This window comes from Canis lupus, chromosome 18, assembly GCF_003254725.2.
Source record: "Canis lupus dingo isolate Sandy chromosome 18, ASM325472v2, whole genome shotgun sequence".
In the NCBI taxonomy this organism is placed as follows: domain Eukaryota; kingdom Metazoa; phylum Chordata; class Mammalia; order Carnivora; family Canidae; genus Canis; species Canis lupus.
The window spans coordinates 45,193,335-45,212,691 of record NC_064260.1 but is presented as its reverse complement, the minus strand read 5'-3'; the positions used below and the strand labels follow the sequence as shown (position 1 = coordinate 45,212,691).

At 43.3% G+C, this 19,357-nt stretch overlaps 1 protein-coding gene across 4 annotated transcripts in view; it reads right to left on the bottom strand.

The window, feature by feature from the left end:
* Window positions 1–19,357, bottom strand: part of AP2A2 (adaptor related protein complex 2 subunit alpha 2) — a 96,017-nt gene that overhangs the window by 48,541 nt on the left and 28,119 nt on the right. Inside the window, exon 2 of one of the 4 annotated variants that reach the window (XM_035701520.2) lies at window positions 5,549–5,692. The exons of the other annotated variants lie outside the window; for them this stretch is intronic. The gene's annotated coding sequence lies outside the window, so the exon portion shown is untranslated. The remainder of the gene's footprint in view (window positions 1–5,548; window positions 5,693–19,357) is intronic. 4 annotated transcript variants of the gene reach the window in all.

Below are 19,357 nucleotides of genomic sequence, written 5' to 3'. Positions count from 1 at the left end.
AGCTCTGGAATTGAAAGCACAAATAATTCCTGCTAACCATTTTCCACAATAAATCATTATCAGCTAATAGTTTACTCCTAAAATTGACTATTACGGCCATGGAGAATTTTTTAAAGTATAAAGTTTTAACTATTATAGGCTGCCAATTTTCATTCTTTATGAAGTTCAACGACCTACAAAACATGATAAATCCACTCTTAACATATGCAATGAAGTTGAAGTTTTCTCCATAATATGTAAAAGAGATAGAAGGTATAGCAGATACTTGACAAACATTCCCACATCCTAGATCTATTGCTAAATTGGACTTAATCCAACAAATATTTGTGTGCATGGAGCATGTGAGATGTGGAATGAAGATCAGACCATAGACAGTCTTACTCCACTTGACCAACTGTGGAGACCAAGGCCTAGAGTGTGTGGAAGACTTTCTAAGGGCCACATAGCGGACAAGTACTGTAGAAATATAAGAAATGATTCATCACACAGGACATGGAGAATTGTACATGAAAACACATCTCCGTAAATTCCCATCACTTTGTGAAAGCAGGTACAAAGTTTATTTTGAAAGACCCTCTCTAGGCGAGTCCTTGCATCAGTGACTCTATCTGCAGTGAAAGGAAAGGCCTCTGTGGCATCCATCCCACCAAAACACTGCCAGCCCCAGGTGTTCACAGATGCCCAGACAGGGAGCTCACCTGTGTCCTCCTCCAGAAACACTGTCCGAATGCTCAGGCCTACTATGCTCCCCTTGCAGAACTTATGTCCCCTCCTCCAGCAAAGCAACCTCTTTCTCTCCAGGACACTCCCAGAACATCATTTATCTTTTACTACTAACTTGTTTAAAAAAATAGGGCCCCAGAAAGCTCCTGACGGAGCAGCTGGTCAGGACAGGGCCAAGAGCAGATTCATTCACCAGGTACCATTGGAGGTGCCAAGACATAGGCTAAAACAACACTTCCTGCCCTTGGGGATCCCATGTTCCAGGCAGGGGTGGGTGTTCCCTCAATGGAACAAACACAGCACAGTTGCTCCAGGGAACAAGGGGTGCAGGCAGGGGGAAGCAGCCAAGCACCTCTCACCAGATATGATGTCATGCAAGCCAGAGTCAGTCATGACAGTGAAGATAAGGAGCAGCCAATGGCTCCCCGAAGGGTCAGGGGAGGGGGAAGGGACACCAGGTAGAACAGTGGGCTTTAATGGCACAGGGTGGCAGGTCGAGAGCAAATAGTTTCTTAAATCATTCTTAAAAAGTGTTATTTTTGCTGAAATTGCCTTTTTTGGACCTCGCTAAAATGGCCATAAAAATGATGTCTCGGTAGCCTTCTGATTCACATGACAAAGACCACAAGCAGCTTCACACAGCCTGGACTAAATGTAGAAGACAAGCACTGTGGCCATGTGCGCATCTGTGTATGTGTGCGCTCCTGTGCATTTGTGTACATGTGCCTGTGTGTGCATGCATCCATCTGTGTGTCTGCGTGTGTGCCCCTGTGTCTGTGTGCCTCTGTGTGCATGCACCAGTGTGTGTGTGTGCCCATGTGTTTGTGCACCCATGTGTCTGTGTTTATGTGTTTGCCTGTGTGTGCATACCTGTGTGTCTATGTGGATGTGTGCCTGCATGTGTGCACATCCATATGTGTATACATATCCATGTGTATGTGTGCCTGTGTGCACACACCCATGCATATCTACGTGTGTGTGCTGGTGTATATGCCCAGGTATGTACATGTATGCGTGCCTGTGTGTGCACCCGTGTATATGTGTACGTGTGCCTGTGTGTACATGCACCTGTGTGTCTGTGTGTGCCCATGTGTTGGTATATGTGCCTCTGTGTGTGTACACCCGTGTGAGTGCATGCTGCGTGTTGTGCACACGCCTGTGTGTCTATGTATGTGCCTGTGTGCGCTGTGTCTGTGTATGTATGCCTATGTGTGTGTGCACCTGTGTCTACATGTGGGGGTACCTGTGTGCATGCCCACGTGTGTTGTGTGTGTGCACCTGTGTGTATGCGCACCCTTGTGTGTGTGTCCATGTGTGTGCACCTGTGTGTATGTTTATGTGTGCTCATGTGTGTGCCCGTTTGTATGGGTGCTTGTGTTTATTATTATTATTATTATTATTATGGGTGCCTGTGTGTGTACGCCCATGTATCTGTGTATGTGTGCCAGTGTGTGAGCCCGTGTGTGTGTACATGCACCCATGTGTGTGCGCGCACACATGCCCATGTGTACCTATGTGTACTTATGCCTGTGTGTAAATGTGTGCCCGTGTTTGTATATGAGCACCTATATGTATATGCATGCCTGTGACTATGTGTGTGTACATGTGTGTTTCTCACAAAGTGTACAGCAATCTGTTTCTGTGCTGCTCTCTGGTATGTGCACTCTACTCCACCTACTCAAGCCCTATAGGAAAAGAGCCTCCAAGTAGCAAAAATCTATGTTGTACAGAGTCAAAAGGGGTCAGATCTACAGCAGAGATAAGGAAATGATTGGGAGGCAGTAGAAATAAGCAGTAATGCTGAATGAACTAAATGAACTTTCATTAAATCCACAGATATATTACCCAAGATTGGAAAATCACTAAATAAAACTAAAAGCACAAAAAGTTACAGAGGAAACTGTCAGGAAAAACAGAAACAAATGATTAAGCATGCTCCATCTGTGGAACAAGACCAGGGGTGGGGCAAAAAGCCATGGCTTTGTCTCCAAAGTTTTTTCAAAATGGCCAATTTACAACAAACACACAAACATACATTTTTTTTTCAATCAGGGCAGGTGAGGGTTTCCTGGAGGAGAGGCATGAAAATATGCCAAGAGTAGGCTTTAGAACCAGGCATGTGAGGCTGGAATCCCAGAGCGGCCTCTGTTCCCTCTGCAATCAAGGGGAAGTTACTTCACATCTCTGAGCACACTCCTTCTAAAGCGAAGCCAAGGGACATCATACAATACATGCATGAGAGAGACGGTAGAGAGGTAAGTGATGTCTTAGCCAGACCAGGGGACAGGAGAGCCCAAAGCAGACCAGGTGAGCTTAGAAGGCTGAGTATGAGGACATCCCACCAAGCAAGGACTATGGGCCTACTATGAGTCACACAGAGCCCGAGAGGAACAGTGGAACAGGAAAGGTCTGCAGAAGCAGGACAGAGCCTGGAAGCTCTGGAAGCAGTCACCAGGTAAAAACAACAGAGGGGGAGCACTGTGTGACAGAAAAGCCACCCTGGACCGTGCCTCCATCAACAGCCTAGAAAACTAATTTCACATAAAAATAAGCAACAGGCAATCACTGAGGTTGAATCCCACACAAGGAGACTATAAGAAAACAGGGCAACAGGAGCAGAACAGTATCCCCACAAACAATGAGGATGCCTCAGAAAAACACCCCAACAGGGCAGCCTAGGTGGCTCAGCGGTTTAGCGCCGCCTTCAGCCCAAGGTGTGATCCTGGAGAGTCTCACATCGGGCTCCCTGCATAGTGCCTGCTTCTCCCTCTGCCTGTGTCTCTGCCTCTTTCTCTGTGTGTGTCTCTCATGAATAAATAAATAAAATCTTTAAAAAAAAAAAAAAAAAAAACACTCCAACAGAAGAGATAGAAAAAGATCTATTTCAAAATAGAGACCTTGGGCAGCCCCAGTGGCCCAGTGGTTTAGCGCCGCCTTCAGCCTGGCGTGTGATCCTGGAGACCCGGGATGGAGTCCCATGTCAGGCTCCCCACATGGAGCCTGCTTCTCCCTCTGCCTGTGTCTCTGCCTATCTCTCTGTGTCTGCTGTCATGAATAAATAAATAAAATCTTAAAAAAAAAAAATAGAGACCTTAAGAAAAATACAGAAGACATCTAAAAATTCCCTAGAAAAATTCACATATTAGATAAAAGAAGTCAGGTAAATTAAAATAAAAGGAATTACAGAAATGAAGAATAACCTATAAGGAACACAAGAACAAATAAACACAAAAGGTCTTTTTTTTTCTTTTTTTTTATTTTATTGGTGTTCAATTTACCAACATACAGAATAACCCCCAGTGCCCGTCACCCATTCACTCCCACCACCCGCCCTCCTCCCCTTCTACCACCCCTAGTTCATTTCCCAGAGTTAGCAGTCTTTACGTTCTCCCTTTCTGATATTTCCCACACATTTCTTCTCCCTTCCCTTATATTCCCTTTCACTATTATTTATATTCCCCAAATGAATGAGAACATATAATGTTTGTCCTTCTCCGACTGACTTACTTCACTCAGCATAATACCCTCCAGTTCCATCCACGTTGAAGCAAATGGAGGGTATTTGTCATTTCTAATAGCTGAGTAATATTCCATTGTATACATAAACCACATCTTCTTTATCCACTCATCTTTCGATGGACACCGAGGCTCCTTCCACAGTTTGGCTATTGTGGCCATTGCTGCTATAAACATCGGGGTGCAGGTGTCCCTGCGTTTCACTGCATCTGTTATCTTTGGGGTAAATCCCCAACAGTGCAATTGCTGGGTCGTAGAGCAGGTCTATTTTTAACTCTTTGAGGAATCTCCACACAAGTTTTCCAGAGTGGCTGCACCAGTTCACATTCCCACCAACAGAGACACAAAAGGTCTTGACAGAAACAGAAGATACAAGGAACATTATTTAAACCAAATAGAAATGAACAAGATAAAGGATTCAAGAAAAAGTAGCAACTATTGAAAATGGAGAAAAATACAACATATGGCCAGCAGGAGTCCCTGAGGAAGACCACCAACTAAGCAGCCAAACAGACTACAACATGTCACTTAGAAAGACTTTCCTGGGGCAGCCCCGGTGGCAGCAGCGGTTTACCGCCTGCAGCCCGGGGTGTGATCCTGGAGTCCCAGGATCGAGTCCCATATCGGGCTTCCTGCAGGGAGCCTGCTTCTCCCTCTGCCTGTGTCTCTGCCTCTCTCTTCGCTCTCTCTGAATGAATAAATAAATAAATCTTTAAAAAAAAAAAAAAGATTTTCCTGAAATTACTACATCAGTACCTGGGAACACTGACCCCAAATAACACAAACCAACATATTTTCTAACAAAAGTATTGGACTTTAAAGAAAAAAAATCCTCTGAACATCTAAGAAGAGCAAGCAGCTTATATGAGAAGGGAAATCAGAAGATAGCCTCAGATTCTAGTGTCACTTCACAGCAGAAGAAAACGGTGTGACATCTGAGCTCTGTGCAGAAAGGAAATGTGAGACCCGGACGTTTCATCCAGCACAATCAGCCTAGTATGCCTGGCACAAACTCGATCAATGTGTGAGAATCCAGAGCACCATGAGCATGCCCTAGGCCGCTTGTGGTACTCCAGTGAATGAGCAGACGTCCCAAGCTTCTGGGGACATCAGATAGCACCAAAATGAGAGTGAAGAGGGAGGCCATGCAGGTATGGGTACACACGCAGAGAAAGCACAGCTGTTGCCAGGCGGGGCAGGAGAGCAGGCTGGGCCATCTGTCCCCGGTCACCACACTGACAGTGGCAGGCTCAGAGCCTGTCGTGGGTGCAACAGAGTAAAGGTGACAAGTGATCGGGAGGTAGCCTACCCAGTCACCCCCAGCATCCTTGAGATTCCTGGTGTGGAGGAGGTTCAAGAGAAAACCCTGGCTGTCCAAAATGAGCTGGAGTCCACGATGACCTCATGAGGCACCTTCCCTTCAAGATGTGTATGCGCATCTCCTAGAGCTGTCCTGTGAGGAGGCACAGAATAACATCTGGTAGCCCAGGTCGTGCTCTAGGAGCACTACTTCCCACTACTTGGCCAAACTGCTGGCTTCACAGCTGGGTGAGGCCCACAACAAGCCTGGACTTCACAGTTATTCCCGAGGAACCCACACCACCAGGACCCTGTCAGAAACACTCAGCACCAAGTGAGGAGCCTCCATGGGCCAAAGGGGGAACAGCATGAACTTCGGAAAGGATAAAAAGTGCAGTAGTCAGTTTAAAAACAAAAACAGTTGGGCAGCCCCAGTGGCCCAGCTGTTTAGCGCTGCCTTTAGCCCAGGGCGTGATCCTGGAGACCCGGGATTGAGTCCCACATCAGACTCCCTGCATGGAGCCTGCTGCCTGTGTCTCTACCTCTCTCTCTCTCTCTGCCTCTCATAAATAAATAAAATAAAATCTTAAAAAAAAAAAAAAGCACCTAACTTGTCACCTAGAGGGGCTAGGAAGGAACGAGTGACTATGGAAACTGGTAAATGAAGGGATAAAACCAAGCAGCTGCCCCACCTCGGCCACACGAAGTGCCCCTGGGAACCACAAAGGAAGGAAGGGTCTCTGGATAAATGCATCCCAACAGGTCCATGAGAAAGAAAGGGATCACCACTCTGCATCCTCCCAAAGGAAGTGGAACGGAGCAGGAGAGGTAGATGGCTGTGAGCATCACAAGGCGTCAGACGGACACAGCATGACCCTGCGGAGAACAGCACAGCGTCCCCTCGAGTCTAGCCAAGGTGTCAGTTGCATGTGACTGGCCTCCATCCCCAGCTGCCAGACAGCCAAGAACACGATGGGATGCAAGAGGACCTCCACCACTTAATGTCCCTTACATGTCCTGGGTCTTCCAGAGACTGTTGTCAGGAAAAGGAAGGAACACAGATTAAAAGATTGAAGAACAGGAAATGTTTAGAAATCGGCATCTTTGTGGAGAAAGGTGAGAAGGGCACGAAGGAACGCAGAGAGGGCAGTAGGTGTGAGGGGAGGTGAATGGGACAGGGCACGTGGAAGGGTCTCTGGGGCCATCATCCAGGGGGAAGTCACAAGGGTGTCACCTTATTATAACTCACTCATCTCCAAACATAGATTTTATGTGATGTCTCTCCATTTTATTTTACAACAAAAAGGAGAAAAGGAGACTCCCTGCTGAGGCAGGATTCCTGAACTTCAGGAATGTTCATGCTAAAGCTGGATGCTGCCCTGCCTCCGGCTGGGTCCTTGGGTCCATCTGACCACAGCTTCCTGTACACTAAACCCGAGCCTCTTCTGAGGGCGAAGGATGCCATCCAGACCTCTCATGTAGTCTGTGTACGATGTCCTGCTCACCATGCATCATGTCTCCTTTAAGGGGGGGGAGGGACCCAAAAAGACTCCCTGGAACCCCCAGTCAACCCCTTCTTCCCTTACCCCAAGCCCTCTGCAGCAGCTTCCCCTCCAACTAAGCAGTGAGGATGTCACCTCTTTAAGAAACCCCCTTGACCCTTCCCAACAGGGTTGGGCGGCCTCTCATGTCTGCAGCCTCAGTGACCTTAAGTCTCCCAGATACTTCCTGCCCCTGTCCCCACCTGACCCTCTCTCAACTAACAACAGCCTTGCATTGCCCCACCCCCACCACCCACCCCCAGGGCTGAGTGAGGACTAACACAAAGAAGGCTAGGCAGGAGGAATTGGGCTCCCTCTCTAGGGGAGGGGACAGTTAGCCCATGCAGGGACTCCCAGCCAGAGCGGAAATCACCAGAACACACCACAGTGGAAGGCCCCAAGCCAACCTGGACTCAGATTTAGGCCAGACTGCCCCAGTCACAAACTGGACTACAACCCCAGGGCCCCGATCTCACAGCAGATACCACCATGGAGGGCAAGGAGCACCAGCCCTCACAACATAAGCCCAGAGAGGGAGCCCTTAACCGGACACAGGCTGCTCTCAGATGAACAAGGCTATCTCTTGGCATTAAACCTGAAAACGCCAAAGGGGAATTCCACCTGCTGCACTGAGCTCTAACACGTCCATCCAAGGTAAGGTTTGAAAGGAAATCTAGCACAACTGCGGGTGACTGATAATCCATGTGCAGACTAATGCACTCAAACCAACATGTATGTCCTAAATTGACCAGAATGCCCTGGGAGGAGGCCTATTCCCTGGTGCACCATCAATTCACCATTCTCCAGTAGGTGAGGACACCACAGAACAACTTGTCCACCAGGGCCCCGTCAAGGGCTTTCCTGGCAAAGCCTAGTCATGCTCACTCACACTGTACATCTCTCCAGGCAGAGGGCCCCAACAACAACCAAGCCACCCCACGCTGCTGGGGGCAAATCTAGCAAAAAATCTTATCTTTTTAGATGAAGCAGTAGCTTTAGGGGATGAGGAGAGGTCTACTGTCCACCCTGACTTCAAAAACCAATTTTGAAAGGGAAAATTGTCAATGAGAGTAGCTGGACTAGAGTGTTAAGCCTCGCCAGGCTTGATCTTTGTTCCACAATGAAGAGATTCTGGTCTTTGCCACCCTGTGTTGTCCCTATCTAAAATGCAGCAGGCCAGTTAGCCACTGAAGATACTGAGCCTCTAACAGGCAATCCCCACAGTGGACTTAGGAGCTCTGGTAGCTAATAAGTAACCTCGACTAGCCCACACCCATTGCCCAAAAACCAGCCACAATTTGTGCCCAGTAAGTAGCAAAGAATGCACTCTGCACGGATAGGCTTTGATAAAAGCTCTTGGATTTTTAGAATTACCGCCCTTGGTCATTCTTCCGGAATAACATGCTGGTTAATGATTTCTTCTTGTTTGCAAGCTGAATTAATCAACTGACAGTACTGGTGTTCTGTGAACCTAAATTTGGAAACAGAGTACAGGAGCCGATCACAATTTTAAGATACCAACCTACTAAAATCTGAAGATAGTAAGTATGGAAATTTACAATAAAATTTGGTCTAAGTAAAGAATTTTAGTTGGTGTATAAAATGATTTCACTGGGCAGCCCCGGTGGCTCAGCGGTTTAGCACCGCCCTCAGGCCGGGGCGAGATCCCGGAGACCCGGGATGGAGTTCTGCATTGGCCTCCCTGCATTGGGCCTGCTTCTCCCTCTGCCTGTGTGTGTCTCTGTGTGTGTGTGTCTCTATGAATAAATAAATAAAATCTTAAAATGATTTCACTAAGTAAACCTAAAGTCCAAAATTTACCAAACAGAAGCCTATTTTTTAAAGTTTTTTTTAGTAATCTGTACACCAAATGTGGGGCTCAAACTCATGACCCCAAGATCAAGAGTCAGTCAGGCATCCCCAAAAGCCCATTTCTGAAGTAAGACATTGTTGCTAAAATTAGCACTGAAGGTGTCCACACAATGGTCCACAAGCCTGCAATCAACCCTGGGCTGTAATGCTATTCCATGTCTCAATACCTATGTGACCTGGGACCATCAACTTAATGTCTTTGGGCCTCAGTTTCTCCTTCATTAAATGGGAATACTATCCAACAAAGGGCTGTGATGAGGATCACATAAGATAACAAGCAAGAAGTACACACAAAGCAGTGTGGCCACAGAAGGCTACAGGATCATCAGGGATATTCTCTACATTTTCTAATGCATAGAAAGGATGGGTCTCAGAACAGAAACTGTCAACAACAAATTATAAGAAAACACTCCAAAGATCATAAATTGTTATGCTATAAAAAATAAAGTCAGTTTTTTCACAACAGGTTTGCCGCCAGAACACAGGTGTTGTGAAAACCACTGCTAAACCTAAACCAAAATGGGAAAGGAAAAGATTCACATCAACATTGTCATCATTGGACATGTAGATTCAGGCATGTCTACCACTACTGGCCACCTGATCTACAAATGTGGTGGGATCAACAAAAGAACTATCGAAAAATTTGAGGAGACTGCTGAGATGGGAAAAGGCTCCTTCAAGTATGCCTGGGTCTTGGATAAACTGAAAGCTGAACGTGAATGTGGTATCATCATTGGTATCTCCCTGTGGAAATTCGAGACCAGCAAGTATTATGTGACCATCATTGATGCCCCAGGACACAGAGGCTTTATAAAAAACATGATTACAGGCACATCTCAGGCTGACTGTGCTGTCCTGATTGTTGGGGCTGGTGTTGGTGAATTTAAAGCAGGTATCTCCAAGAATGGGCAGACCCGTGAGCATGCCCTTCTGGCTTACACACTGTGTGTCAAACAACGAATTGTTGGTGTTAACAAAATGGATTCGACTTGGGCAGCCCTGGTGGCGCAGCGGTTTAGCGCCGCCTGCAGCTCAGGGTGTGATCCTGGAGACCCTGGATCGAGTCCCGCGTCAGGCTCTCTGCATGGAGCCTGCTTCTCCCTCTGCCTGTGTCTCTGCCTCTGTGTGTGTGTGTGTCTCTATGAATAAATAAAAAAAAAAAAAAAAAATGGATTCGACTGAACCACCCTACAGCCAGAAGAGATATGAGGAAATCATTAAGGAAGTCAGCACCTACATTAAGAAAACTGGCTACAACCCCGACACAATAGCATTTGTGCCAATTTCTGGTTGGAATGGTGACAACATGCCGGAGCCAACTGCTAACATGCCTTGCGAGGTTCATGGGATGGAAAGTCACCCATAAAGACGGAATGCCAGCGGAACCACACTGCTTGAAGCTCTGGATTGCATTCTGCCACCAACTCGTCCAACTGATAAGCCCTTACATCTGCCTCTCCAGGACATCTACAAAATTGGTGGTATTGGTACTGTCCCAGTGGATCGAGTAGAGACTGGAGACTGGTGCTCTTAAGCCTGGCATGATGGTCACCTTTGCTCCAGTCAATGTTACAACTGAAGTAAAGTCTGTTGAAATGCACCATGAAGCTTTGAGTGAGGCTCTTCCTGGGGACAATGTGGGCTTCAATGTCAAGAACATATCTGTCAAAGATGTTCGTCGTGGCAACGTGGCTGGTGACAGCAAAAATGACCCACCAATGGAAGCAGCTGGCTTCACAGCTCAGGTGATTATCCTGAACCATCCAGGCCAAATCAGTGCTGGATATGCACATGTGCTGGACTGTCACACAGCTCACGTTGCTTGCAAGTTTGCTGAGCTGAAGGAAAAGATAGATCATCGTTCTGGAAAAAAGCTGGAAGATGGTCCCAAGTTCTTGAAATCTGGGGATGCTGATATTGTTGATATGGTTCCTGGCAAACCTATGTGTGTTGTTGATATGGTTCGATTGTTGATATGGTTCCTGGCAAACCTATGTGTGTTGAGAGCTTCTCTGACTATCCTCCTCTGGGCCTTTTTGCAGTTCGTAACATGAGACAGATGGTTGCTGTGGGTGTCATCAAAGCAGTGGACAAGAAGGCAGCCACAGCTGGCAAAGTCACCAAGTCTGCCCAGAAAAGCTCAGAAGGCTAAATGAATATTATCCCCAATACCTGCCACCCCAGTCTCAATCAGCGGTGGAAGAACGGTCTCAGAACTGTTTGTGTCAATTGGCCATTTAAGTTTAATAGTAAAAGACTGGTTAATGATAACAATGCATCATAAAACCTTCAGAAGGAAAGGAGAATGTTTTGTGGACCATTTGGGGGTTTTTTGTGCATGTGTGGCAGTTTTAAGTTATTAGTTTTTAAAATCAGTACTTTTTAATGGAAATGTCTTGACCAAAAATCTGTCACAGAATTTTGATACCCATTAAAACAAGAGTTTAATGAGAAAAAAAATAAAAATAAAAATAAAAAAATAAAGTCACTCTTAACTCTGACAAATGTTAACTGGACTATCTTTTTTCTTATTGAAGTGTAGTTGACATATAAGATCATGTTAGTTTCAGGTATACAACATAGTGATTCAACATTTATATACATTCAGAAGTGACCACCACAGGGCGCCTGGGTGGCTCCATCAGGGAAGTGTCTGACTCTTGGTTTCAGCCCAGGTTATGACCTCATGGGTCAGGAGATCAAGCCCCACATCGGGTGCCACACTCAACAGGAAGTCTGCTTGAGATTCTCTCCCTCTGCCCCTCTCCCTACTCACATGCTCACTCTCTCACACTCTCTCTAAAAATAAATAAATAGGGGCACCTGGGTGACTCAATGGTGAAGCATCTGCTTTCAGCCCAGGTCAAGATCCCAGGGTCCTGGGATGGAGTCCTACATGAGGCTCTCTGCTCAGCCAAGAGCCTGTGCTCTCTCTTTTGCTATCTCTGTTGTTATAGAGATATTCTCTCTAATAAAATAAATAAAATATTTAAAAACATAATAAAATAAAAATAAATCTTTTTTTTTAAAGTGACCACCACTATAAATCTAGCTATCATCTATGTCATACAAAGTGGCTACATACTATTTAACTATGCATTACATCTCCATGTCTTATTTATAACTGTAAATCTGTACCTTTTTTGATCAAGCCCCAACCCTTTCCATGGTAACCACCATGTTCTTGGTGGTGATGTTTATTGTTTTTTGTGGGGTTTTTTTAAGATTGATTTATTTGGGGAACAGAGAGAGAGAAAAAGCATGCATGCAAGCAGGGGGAAGGACAGAGAGAAAAGGAAATCCCCAAGCAGACTCCACACTGAGAGCAGAGCCCAATGTGGGGCTCAATCTTACAACCCTGAGATCATGACCTGAGTGGAAACCAAGAGTCAGATGTTCAACCAACTGAATGACCCAGGCACCCCATCAGTGAGCTCTTGTATCTATGAGTCTGTTTCTGTTGTCTTGTTTGTTCATTTACTTGTTTTTTTAGATTCCATATATAAGTGAAATCATATGATATTTCTGAGTTATTTCACTTAGCATAATACCCTCGAGGTCCATCACCGTTGATGCAAAAAATATAATTAACATTCTTTTTTAGAGAGAAGGAGAGAGACTCTCAAGCAGACTCCCCACTGAGCACAGAGCCCAACTAGAGCTGAATCTCAGAAACTAAGAACATGACCTGAGCCTAAATCAAGAGTCAGACATTTAGCCAACTGAGCCACCCATGTGCCCCTCATTCTTTTTTATAGTTGAGTAATATTCCAGTGTGTGTGTACATGTGCACAACAAGTACATGTCAGCCACATCTTCTTTACCCATTCATCTATCAAGAGACCCTTAGGTTGTTTCCATATCTTAACTATGGTCAATAAAGCTGCAACAAACAGGGGTGCAGGGATCTTTTTGAGCTAGTGTTTTAGTTTTCTCCAGATAAATACTCAGAAGTGGAATTACAGAATCTTGTGGTACTTTTTTTTTTTTTTTTTAAGATTCATCTACTTAGGGCATCCCTGGGTGGCTCAGTGGTTTGGTGCCTGCCTTCGGCCCAAGGCATGATCCTGGGGACCCGGGATCAAGTCCCGCATCAGGCTCCCTGCGTGGGGCTCCCTGAGTGGGGCCTGCTTCTCCCTCTGCCCTTGTCTCTGCCTCTCTTTCTCTGTGTCTCTCATGAATAAATAAAATTAGATCTTTAAAAAAAACAAAAAGATTCATCTACTTATTTGAGAGAGAGAGCATGCACACAAGCGGGGAAGGGCATAAGCAGAGGGACAGAGTCTTTAGCACACTCTGCACTGAGCATGGAGCCCGACACAGGGCTCAATCTCAAGACCTGGAGATGACAACCCAAGCCAAAGCCAAGAGTCGGACACCTAATTGACTGCACTACCCAGGCAGCCCAGAATTTTAATTTTTTGAGAAACCATCACACTATTTCCATAGTGGTTACACCAACTTTCATTCCCACTAACCATGCACGGGGGTTTCCTTTTCTCCAGATTCTTGCCAACAGTTGTGATTTCTTGTCTTTTTGATATTACCCATTCTGATGGGTGTGAGGCGGTATCTTGTTTTGATTTGCATTTCCCTACTGATGAGTGAGGTTGAGCATCTTCTCATGTGTCTCTTGGCCATGGTACATCTTTTCTTAACAGCTTTATTGTGACATAATTCATACATCTTACAATTCACTCATTTAAAGTATATAATTCAATGGCTTTTAATATATTCAGAGAATTTGTACTAATCACAATCTAATTTTACAAAATTTTCATCTCTCCAAAAGGAAACCCCAAACCCCTTAGCAGTCACTCGCCAATACCTCCCTCCTCCAGTCCCTTGCAATTATTAGTCTACTATTTCTATAGATTTCCCTCCTCTAAACATTTCAGATAAATAAAATCTTTATATGATCTTTAGTGATTGGCTTCTTTTTGCTTAGTATATTTTCAAGGCAGCATGAATCAGTATTCCTTTTTTTTTTTTTTTTGCAGAATAATATTGCATTACAGTTGATCCTTGAACAACATGAGTTTAAACTATGCAGGTCCACTTATAAATCAACCTTTTTTTTAAGACTTTATTTGAGAGTGAGAGAGTGTGTGTGCATGAGCAGGAGGGAGGGCAAACGGTAAGGGAGAAGCAGACTTCTCCATTGAGCAGGGAGCCCAATGTGGGACTCGATCCCAGAACCCTGAGCCAAAGGCAGACACTTAATCGACTGAGCCACCCAGGTGCCCAAAGTGAATTTTTTCAATAAATACAGTATGGTACTATAAATGTACTCTCCTTATGATTTTCTGAATAACACATTCTTTTCTCTAGCTTACTTTATTGTATATAGGGGTGCCAGGGTGGCTCAGTCAGCTAAGCGTCCAACTACTGATTTCAGCTCAGATCATGATCTCTGGGTGGTGAGATGGAGCCCTGTATCAGACTCCCTACTCAGCAGGAGGTCTGCTTGGGATTCTCTCTTTCCCTCTGCCCCTCCCCTCACTTGCATATAATACGTGCACTCTCTCTAAAATTAATAAATAAATTTTTAAAAATATATAGTGTATGATATGTACAACACACAAAATATGAACTATGTTACCAGAAAGGCTTCCAGTCAATAGCAGGCTATTAATAAAGTTTTGGGGGGCAAAGTTACATGCAGATATTTCAATGTCCAGGGCTCAATACCCCTAACACCATGCTGCTCAAGGAACAAGATATATGGATATACCACTTTTCCTCTCTTGATGGATTTGTGGGATGTTTCTGGGCTACTATGAATAAATGTTGCTATGAACATGGATGTACAAGTTTCTATGTAAACATGTCTTCATTTCTTGAGTGGACTCCTAGGAGTATTGCTGGGTCATATGATAATTCTATGTTTCATATTTTGAAGAACTAACAAGATGTTCTCCCAATGGGCAACACCATTTTATATTACCACTAGAAAAGAATGAGGGTTGTAGTTTCTCCACAACTTTGCCAACACTTGCTACAGTCCACGCTTTTCTTTCCTAATGAGTGTGAAGTGACAGCTCACTGTGGTTTTGATTTGCATTTGCCTGATCACTGTTAATGTGCTACTGGACATTTTTGTATATCCTCTCTGGAAACATGTATATTCATATATTTTATCCATTTTTAATTGAATTGTTTTCAGCTCTTTATCCTGGACACAAGCCTTTTATCAAATATATGATTTTCAAATATTTTCTGGCATTCTTCAGTTGTCTTTTCTCTTTCTTTTTTTTTTTTTTTGGTTAAACTTTTATTAAAGTAATCTCTATACCCTACATGGGCCTCAAACTCAACCTCAAGATCAAGAGTCTCACGCTCCACTAACTGAGACAGCCAGATATCCATGTCTTTTCATTTTCCTGATAGCATTTTACAGCATGAAAGTTTTTAATTCTGATGTATTCCAATTTCTTTATCACTTATACTTCTGTCAGTGTATCTGAGAAACCATCTCCCAGAGTCACAAAAATTTACTTCTATATCTTCTTGTAAGAGTTCTACAGCTTTAGCCCATGAGCAGGTTGGCCTGCCCTTCCTCTTGACTCATTCTCCATGTGACTCGCTTGGCCAGTGGAATGAAGTAGAAGCAACAGCAAGCCAGCTCCAAGCAGAAGACTCATGAAGCCTTCACATTTCTGCTTATGCTCTAGAGAAGAGGTTCTCAACAGGAGGAAGTTTTGGCAGTACCCTGAAACATTACTAGTTGTCACAACTTGGGAGATTCTACCCAACCTAGTGAGGAGAGGTAAGAAATCCTGCTGAAAATCCTATAATGGACATGACAACTTTCCACAAGAAAAAATTAGTCTAAAATATCAAACAGGGATCCCTGGGTGGCTCTGCGGTTTGGTGCCTGCCTTTGGCCCAGGGCACGATCCTGGAGTCCCGGGATCGAGTCCCATGTCGGGCTCCCGGCATGGAGCCTGCTTCTGCCTCTGCCTGTGTCTCTGCCTTTCTTTCTCTCTCTCTCTCTCTCTCTATCATAAATAAATAAATAAATAAATAAATAAATAATCTTTTTAAAAAGATTTATTAAATAAATAAATAAATGAAATATCAAACAGTTGAAGCTGAGAAACTGTGTTCTTTAAACACTGAAAGAAGGACATGCCTAAACTGGCCCTCGGGTCTTATGGGGAGAATAAGAGACACATGGAATAAAACTAATTTGCAGAAATATGAGCAAGCCCATCAAGATTAACTAACAGCCTTGTGACTTATGAGATTTAATAATAATTTATTTTATAGTAAAAAAAAAGTTCTACAGCTTTAGATTTTGCATTAAGGTTTATGATCCATTTTGAGTTAATTTATGTGTATGGTGTGAGATTCTTTTACATATGGATGTTCAGTTCTCCTAACACCTGTTAAAAGACTTTTCTTTCCCCCAGTGAACTGTCTTGGCACTCTTGTCAAAAATCAACTGACCAAAAATGTAAAGGCTTATTTCTGACTCTCAATATTATTCCATTCATCTATATATCTATCCTTATTCCATTAACAACACCGTCTTGATTACTTTGTATTAAGATTTAGAATAGGAAAGTGAATCCACAAACTTTACTCATCTTTTCTGAAACTGATCGACTATTGAGTCCCTTGAATTTCCTTTTTTTTAAGATTCTATTTATATATTCATAGGAGACAGAGAGAGAAACAGAGACACAGACAGTGGGAGAAGCAGGCTCCTCACAGGGATCCCAATGTGGGACTCGATCCCTAGACCCAGGATCACACCTTGAGTCAAAGGCAGACTCAACTGCTGAGCCACCCAGGTGTCCAGAGTCCCTTGAATTTCTATGTGAATTTCAAAATCACCTTATTCAGGGATTCCTGGGTGGCTCAGTGGTTAGGTGCCTGCCTCCGGCCTGGGGCGTGATTCTGGAGCCCCAGAATCGAGTCCCGTGTTGGGCTCTCTGCATGGAGCCTGCTTCTGCCCCACCCCCCTCTCTCTCTGTGTCTCTCATGAGTGAATAAATAAAATCTTAAAAAAAAAAATCACATTATTCTCAGGAAAAAAAAAAAAAAAAAACCTTGGGGGATTATTGGTATCTTAACAATATTGTCTTCCAATCCATCAACATGGGATGTCCCTACTTAGGACTCTTTTACTCCCTTTCAATAATTGTTTGTAGTTAAGTGTACAAGCCTTACTCCTTTTGTTAGAACTTATTCCTATGGGAAAAAAAAAAAAAAAAAAAGAACTTATTCCTATGTATTTTACTGAGACTCAGACTCACAACCTCGAAATCAAGAGTCATGCTCTACCGACTGAGCCAGCCAGGTGCCCCTGTATTTTATTCTTTTTTTTTAAGATTTTATTTATTTATTCATGAGAGATACAGAGACTGAGAGAGGCGGAGACACAGGCAGAGGGAGAAGCAGGCTCTATGCAGGAAGCCCGATGTGGGACTCGATGCTGGGGTTCCAGGATCATGCCCTGGGCCGAAGGCAGGCACCAAACCACCGAGCCACCCAGGGATCCCCTGTATTTTATTCTTTTTTGATACTATTATAAATAGAATTGTTTCCTTGTCAGTGTAAAAAAATACAATTGATTTTTCTATATTGATTTTATATACTGCAACCTTGCTCAACCCATTTATAATTCTAACAGTTTTCTAGTGGATTCCTTAGTATCTTCTATACACAGAATGATGTGACCTATATACATAGGGATCATTCTATTTCTTTCCAACCTGCATGCCTTTTATTCCTTTTTTTTTTTTTTTAATCACTGTCCAGGCTACAATCTCCAGTATTAAACAAGAGCAGTGACAGCAAACATCCTTGTCATAGTACTGATCTTAGAGGGAAACATTCATTCTTTCAGCACTAAATAGGATCTTAGCTGTGGAGTTTAATAGATATCTTTTTATCAAGTAAAGAAGTTCCCTCATATTTCTAGTTTGTTGAGTACTTTTATCATAAAAGCATATTTGGGTTTTGTTAAATGTTTTTTCTGCATCTACCAATACAACCAGGTGTTTTTAGTTCTTTGTTGTATTAACATGGCTATTTTCAGATGTTAAACCAACCCTGAATTCACGGGATAAATTTTACAATGACCTAATTAGAATCTTTCTTATATGTTGCTGGATTCAGTTGGCCAGTATTTGATTAAAGACTTTACTTAGGGGCAGCCCCTGTGGCTCAGCGGTTTAGCGCTGCCTTCAGCCCAGGGCATGATCCTGGAGTCCCAGGATCGAGTCCTATGTCAGGCTCCCTGCATGGAGCCTGCTTCTCTGCCTTTCTCTCTCTGTATCTCTCATGAATAAATAAATAAAATCTTTCATAAAAAAAATTTTAAAAATTAAGACTTTAGCTTCTGGGGTAACTTGATGGCTCAATCGGAAGACCATGTGACTCTTGATCTCACTGTTGTTAGAGCCCCATATTGAATATAGAGATTACTAAAAATAAATAAACAAACTTAAAAAAAGATTTTAGCCTCTATATTCACAATGGATGTTATACTGTAGCTTTCTTTCCTATGACATGTTTGTCTGGTTTTGTTATCAGGGTAATAATGACCTCAGAATGAGTTGGATAGTATTACTTCCTCTTCCATTTCATTTTTTTTTTTAAGATTTTATTTATTCGAGAGATAGCGAGAGAGAGAGAGCACAAGCAGGGGGAGGGTAGAGGGACAAGGAGAAGCAGACTTCCTGCTGAGCAGGGAGCCCAACATGAGTCTCGATCCCAGGACCTGGGATCATGACTCGCACCAAAGGCAGATAGATGCCCAACTGACTAAGCCACCCAGGCACCACTTCTATTTCTTTTCAAAGAGTTTGTAAAGGATTAGAGCTGATTATTTAAGTTTTTGATAGAATTCAACAATAAAGCCATCTGGTCCAAGATTTTTTCTTGTGGTAAATGTTTAAATTATTAATATACTCTCTTCACCCATTACAAACGTATGCGGATTTTGTGTTTCTTCTTGAGTCAATTTCAGTTATTTTTGTCTTCCTCCAGATTTCTCCATCTTATTTATTTTTGATACACAATTATTCATAGCATTCAATATTAATACTTTTTATTTCTGTAAAGTCAGTTCTTTCATTCTTGATTTTAGTAATTTTGAGCCTTTTTTTTTTTTCTTGGTCCATCTAGCTAAAGATTTGTCAGTTTTGTTTATCTTTTCAAAGAACCAATCTTTGATCTAATCTTTGTTCTTTTCTTCTTTCTGCTTGTTTTGGGTTTTGTTTGCTCTTTTTCTTCTGGATTCTTAAAGTGAAATATTCAGTTAATGATTTGTGATCTTCTTTCTAAAACAGGTATTTACAGCTGTAAATTTCCCCCAAGTACTGCTTTCACTGCATCCCTTACATTTTGGTATATTGGGTTATTTTCATTTATCTCAAATCTTTTCTTTTAAA